General features: G+C 39.4%; 1 protein-coding gene across 1 annotated transcript in view; it reads left to right on the forward strand.

The window, feature by feature from the left end:
• DNAAF8 (dynein axonemal assembly factor 8) overlaps positions 1 to 6,000 on the forward strand; it is an 816,395-nt gene that overhangs the window by 249,575 nt on the left and 560,820 nt on the right. The gene's annotated exons all lie outside the window — the stretch shown is intronic.

Raw genomic sequence — 6,000 nt, forward strand, 5'->3', positions numbered from 1 at the left:
AGTTAGGTTGAAAAGACGTGTTGTATGTTCCACGGAAATCTGCACCCTCTACCCAGTGCTCAAAGTACTGCCAGCCTCATCAAACTGGCCCTGATATATCTCATGCTTGATGACATTCTGAGACCAAAACAAGATATCTCTGGAAATGGTATCCGACAGCCTTTGGCCCGATACTGACACAACAATACATGACCTAGGTTGGAAAAAAGGACTAGATGTTCAGTTATTCTTGTAAAACTAGGCATATAATAATAATCCAACATGGCAAAAAAAATTTGAGTGATTGTAATTGTTGAATAAACTTTTTTATTCTTCCTCTTGTGTGCAGATAAAATTATTTTACTGTCCACATCATTCGTTGTTGCACATCAGTAGCATATTTAATGTACTTTTTTGATTTGGTAGCCATATTAGATTTTGAAAGGTAGCTAACATTTTTCACGCTGTGTTGCCAGTTGGTCCCGGGCTTTCTCAAGGCTTTATAGTATATGAAGAAAAGGCAACACTGTGTTTGTGGTATGTTTTGAAATTGTATCATAACGTTTCTGCTGACAAGAAAGGATGCGGGGGACTGGGTATGGTCCCAAAGATGACTGAAGGGCTTGACTGAATAATTGAGATAGGAATGTTAAGCTTGGCATCATCTCTCACCAGGGATTCATTGCACCTGCACCACCATTCTGCTGCTTCTCCTAGTTCCAGGGCTTCTTGGATATGCGATGGAGTCATTTCTCACTCCAGCACTACCAAAGTCTGTTGCAGCGTACTTACAGAAAAAATATAAGCTACCTGAAAAAGACCCTCTCTTCCTCGTTTCGGGCCATCTCCTGGTTGCTTCCTAGTGACTACTGTAAAGAAGTTCCATCCCACTTTGCCATCTTTAATGGTACCTTCTGGAAAGGAAGGCAGGAAAATGGATGCAGCTGGCTGAAAGCTTTGTGGTACCTCAGAAACTGCAATTAAGACTGTGAGGGCCACTGCCCTACTCTGGTGGTATGACTGGTCCCTCTGGGAGACTTTTTAGTGATTTCAGGAAAACTTATCCAGAGAAGAAATGCAGGATTTCTCAAAGGTGCCACTAGACTGGATAGTGGTCTCCAGTCAAGTCAATGGGACTGCTGAAAATATAGCGGGCATAGCCAGACATGGCTACCATCACGGTCTGGCCCTTTCTCATGACTCTGCCTTCCCAGTCTGAAACCAGAGGCCTGATAGAGAATTCTAAACCTTGCCATAGTTGAAGACCTCTTGGAAGATACTCAGGACTGAAGGCTCGAAAAATAATGTAATACGTACAGAAAACATCAGTACAAACCTTATGACAGGCATTACCAGCACCAAGGGGTTCAAACCCCCTCAGTAGTCGTAAAAACATTCTTGCAAGATGACGAAAAGAAGTGGCTAACAAATAGAAGCTTTCACTGGAAAACCTGCCAATCAACGACTCTCCCTTTTCCCTTCTTTTGTTTGCCTCTCCAGTTGGTAGATGCTTCAAAAAGCATTTGGTAGATCGGAAGAAAATAACAACAGACAAATGAGTGCAGAATATTGCGCAAGAAGGTTATTCTCAATACTATTGAGGTGTGCTTCTTTTGGAAGTCAGTATCCTTCAGTTCAAAGAAGCAGTGAAATTGGTCCTTCTCTCAGAGAATGGAAAGACATTTTACTCCCATAACTTTCTAGTTTGAAGAATAGGACCAGAGGAGGAATACTGTCCTATTCTAGACCTCACAACAGATGTTTTGGATGTTGACATTTCACATGTTATGTTATGTTCACTTGTTGACGAAAATATTGTGCCCCCCACAATGGTGCTACACTAATGTATCAGGGCCAGTTATTCTCCTTCTGGGAATCTGCCTTTGCAGGTATCATTTCTCCATTACTCTTGCATGCACAAACCATTTTCACACAACACATATTGTAATCCATTGATTAATTTGTCACAGATGTCCCTTTATGGAAATTGTCCTGATGAGATCCCTGTGAGGGTTGAAACATTGTTGACAACTGAACAACAAACTTTATTTTGATCATTAAATAATTAAGAATCACACACAGTTGTTTGTTGGAAACACAGATTCTCATCATTGTCACTTTTTACTTTCACTACTTTTTAGTTGTAATTTTTTCGCTCGCGACACATCTCATGCGTATGTTTGGATAATAATTGCACAATATTACTTGGTAACTAATTTTGGGTAAAGCCTTAACCTGACTTTAATTTCTATGTGTTGGTCATAGGTTGTAATATGAATAAGTGTATACAATGATTTCACTGAATATTGCAAGTTGTACTTGAATGATACCAACAAGAACTACTGTTTTTTAATAATTGCTAATTGTCCGGGTTTCTATGGGTCTGAGGGCTGCTCTTGTTGTATAAGCACAGTACTTTGGCTTGCCAGTTGGGTGCCCATTGCATGCATCGGCACTGTGGTCGCTATGAAGTAGATCCTTGGAGGAGGGAGAAGCGCAGGGTGCGGTTAGCAGTGTGCAGTTGGATGATGGGAAATGAGGTCCTCTTGCTTGGGTTTTTCTTTTAAATATGGTATTAGCGGGAAACCAGAGATGTTAGTTATTGTGCAGTTGGATGCTGGGAAATCCAGTTAGTATCTAGACAAACAGATGCCTCTGAGACCATAGATGAGAATTTACTTGTGCCACAGTAGTCCTTTTTATTAACTCTGGGCTTTAATTATTTTTTAAGAGAAGGTTCCCATCACAAAGTATATTAAAACGTACCCTCTGTGTTTTTTCAAAAGCAACTGACAAAAACAATATTTACATCACATACATGTGTTATACATGTGTTATATCACTAACAACAATTAGTTTTTTCACACATAAAAAACATATAATACAACATCAAGCACAGTTATAATGATGCTTTCAATTTTTCAAAAGAATAAGCTTCTCATCAGAACTTTTTAGTCCTACTGAATTGTGTTTAGTATTGGGAACTTTTTTCTTTATGTCCTCAATATTGTCTATTCACTAGGTCCTGCAGAGGTCAGAGACTATTTTCAAACTCAAATCTCGAGCTTGTGCAGTCCAGCTCAAGACGCCTATTGTTTGGCGTGTTATTGCCCTTGTTTGCTCTAGGCCTCTTGGTGATAAGAGCCAATGCGTTTCGACCTTCATTGGGGTGGACCAAGATGATATATATTTATACGAAGGTCTTCATCAGGGTGGGGATTTGTTCGGGTAGTACGTCTATTGCCAGGTCGGGTTCTCGTAATGCGCCGAGTTACAGTTATTTATGGCCGGGTCAGATTTGCATGGTGCGCCGGAGTACAGTTGTTTGTAACCTCCTTAACTCATCAGTTTGGTCTGCTCATTGTTCTATATTTGGGCCAGCTTGTTTTTGTTCGTGGTGAGCGCATCTGATTCCGCGCTTTCCTCTACTGGCCTCAGTTTTCAGTTCCTCAGTTCTACAGGCGAAATCCGGTTAGGTCACTTCTTTTGCAAATGGAAGATGGGAAATGAAATTATGTCCATTTCTGTGCTGATGTTTGATGGGAAATAAAGTCCTCTTGCTTGGCTTCTTCTTTTAGAGACTGGTAGCAGGAAACTACTGATGTCAGTTCATGAACAGATGGATGATGGGAACTTCAGTGATGTCACTTCCTGTGTAGATGGATGATGGAAAATGAAGTCTTCTTGCTTGGGTTCTTCTTTTAAAGACGGTTTTGCCGGGAAACCAGTGATGCCACTTCTGCTCAGATGGATGATGGGAAATGCAGTAATGTAATTTCCTGAGCAGATGGATGATTGGAAAAAAAATATACCCCCGCCCCAGCCACAGATTTGGCAGGAAACCACACTTCCTGTGCAGATGGATGATGGGAAATGCAGTGATATAATTTCTTATGCTAATGGGAAAATAAGTCCTCCTGCTTGGCTTCTTTTTTTAAAGACGGTTTTGCCGGGAAACCAGTGATGCCACTTCTGCTCAGATGGATGATGGGAAATGCAGTAATGTAATTTCCTGAGCAGATGGATGATTGGAAAAAAAATATACCCCCGCCCCAGCCACAGATCTTCAGGATACATAGGTACACAACCTTATCATTCAGAAGCATCACAAATTCTTAGAATTTCTGGTTGGCATTGCCCGCAAGCAATACAAGGTCCTACCTTTAAGCCTCAAGCCAGCAACACAAACCATTTTTGAAGTGCATGTCAGTGGTTGCAGTAGATCTCAGAAAGATAAGAATATTTGTCTATCCCTACTTGGTTGACTGACTTATAAGGTACCATGGCGTGTTGGAGAGACCAAGCGCATTTGATTGCAGGTTACAAGACACCCCGAAATCATACACTGTCTCTTTGAGAATATGTTGTATCAACTAGATTGGCAGTGGGATATTGCAGAGTATCAGATGGATGAGTGATTTTTGAGCACACAACACGTTGGAGCTGGATACAACAGCACCTCTAAGACGTACTAAGAACGTTCTATTCCTTATCACATGACATTCTGCCTGGCTCTAACAAGCTACCAATTTACATTGAGATGGATGAAGGACCTCCCGGTGTATAAGAGAAACCCCGTCCACCCCTGTGATTATTCTCTCAATTAATATGGTCCTGATGAAGGTGGTTGTAATTCCTATCCACCAAAATTGTGCGTTGACCGACCATATGGGAAACCTTCCTAAGACAACACACCAGTGGATATTCCTTAGACTAAGTCATACCACATAATCGTGAAAGAGTGTATGTCATATGATAAAAACAGAAGTTTCCCACGGAATTTCATTTTCTTGTGTGTAAGTGTGCTGCGCTTGTGAGAATGTTCTGACTGGTGAGAGTGACTTCTTGATGGTTGTTAGTGGGGTTACAGTACATTTTTATGATATTTATTGATTCATGTATGTCATTTTGCTTTTTTCTTTAGGAAAAACCTTGGTGCATACAATGTTATTTTGCCCTTGTGAAATATTATATGTTGTTTTCTTTTTTTATAAAAAATGTGAATCAAATGTATAATTCTGTCCAGACTGAATTGGTATGAACAAAATATAAAAAAAAGCTACACAAAAATAATTTAAAAGTGATTGAAAAACTATTTGTACTAAAGAAAAATAAATGTACTTTTGAATAATTTGTTGTTGTTAAGCTTTGTGCTGTGGATGTGCCCTGAGTATGAGCCTACTGGAGGCAGCTTATAAAGAGATTTAGGTTAGACAAGAGTTTTTTGTTAGTAATTGTTTTTTCCTCCTCACTCTTGGACCTTGAAGTTAGTATAGGGGGTACCTTTCCTTATATGATATGTTATAATAGTACCAATACCTCAAGGAGCCCAGGGTCAATACAACGTGACATTCGCTGAGATTCACTCCAAGTCTACAGCAAGTCCAGTTCAGTCCATTACCTGGGTGCAGCCATAATAACCTATCATGAAGAATGAATCCTTTCAAGGAGATATCATCATCTTTCCATATGAAGTGGCAGAAACTTCTAAAGTTGAATCACTCAACAGCCATTCAAATTTAATCTCTTTTGGGCTCAAAAGTGCCCTTCATCTTTCTTGTTAAAATGTCCGCTTGCAGATGAGACAGTTACATATATGAAAAAAACATATAGGAAACACAATAAATGGTGGACTATCTAGTTACGCAAACATGTAAACACCCACATATTAGTTCTATTCAAAATTCATTTTTTATTTAATCATGTTTTTTTTAAATACTTAAAAGAAGGGGGAGAAAGATTTGTACGTTCATTATAGCGATCAAAGATTGTATATCTTTCTCTTGTTGGAGCAATTGTCCATTGATCCAATTACATATGTAATATAGTAATGGGTCCATATATATAAAATCTTTTCAATCAACTATACATATACACATTACAAATTTCAATAGATATAAAACCAGGGGGGAAAAGGTCAAGGAAAGGGGGATAGTATTCATATACAATTATCTCTCATGGCTAATGATATATTTTCCTACGTGCATACGGCCTTGTGCCTTCATCAGGTAGCCATGTACT

The sequence above is a fragment of the Triturus cristatus genome, chromosome 10 (genome assembly GCF_964204655.1).
Source record: "Triturus cristatus chromosome 10, aTriCri1.1, whole genome shotgun sequence".
NCBI classification, from domain to species: domain Eukaryota; kingdom Metazoa; phylum Chordata; class Amphibia; order Caudata; family Salamandridae; genus Triturus; species Triturus cristatus.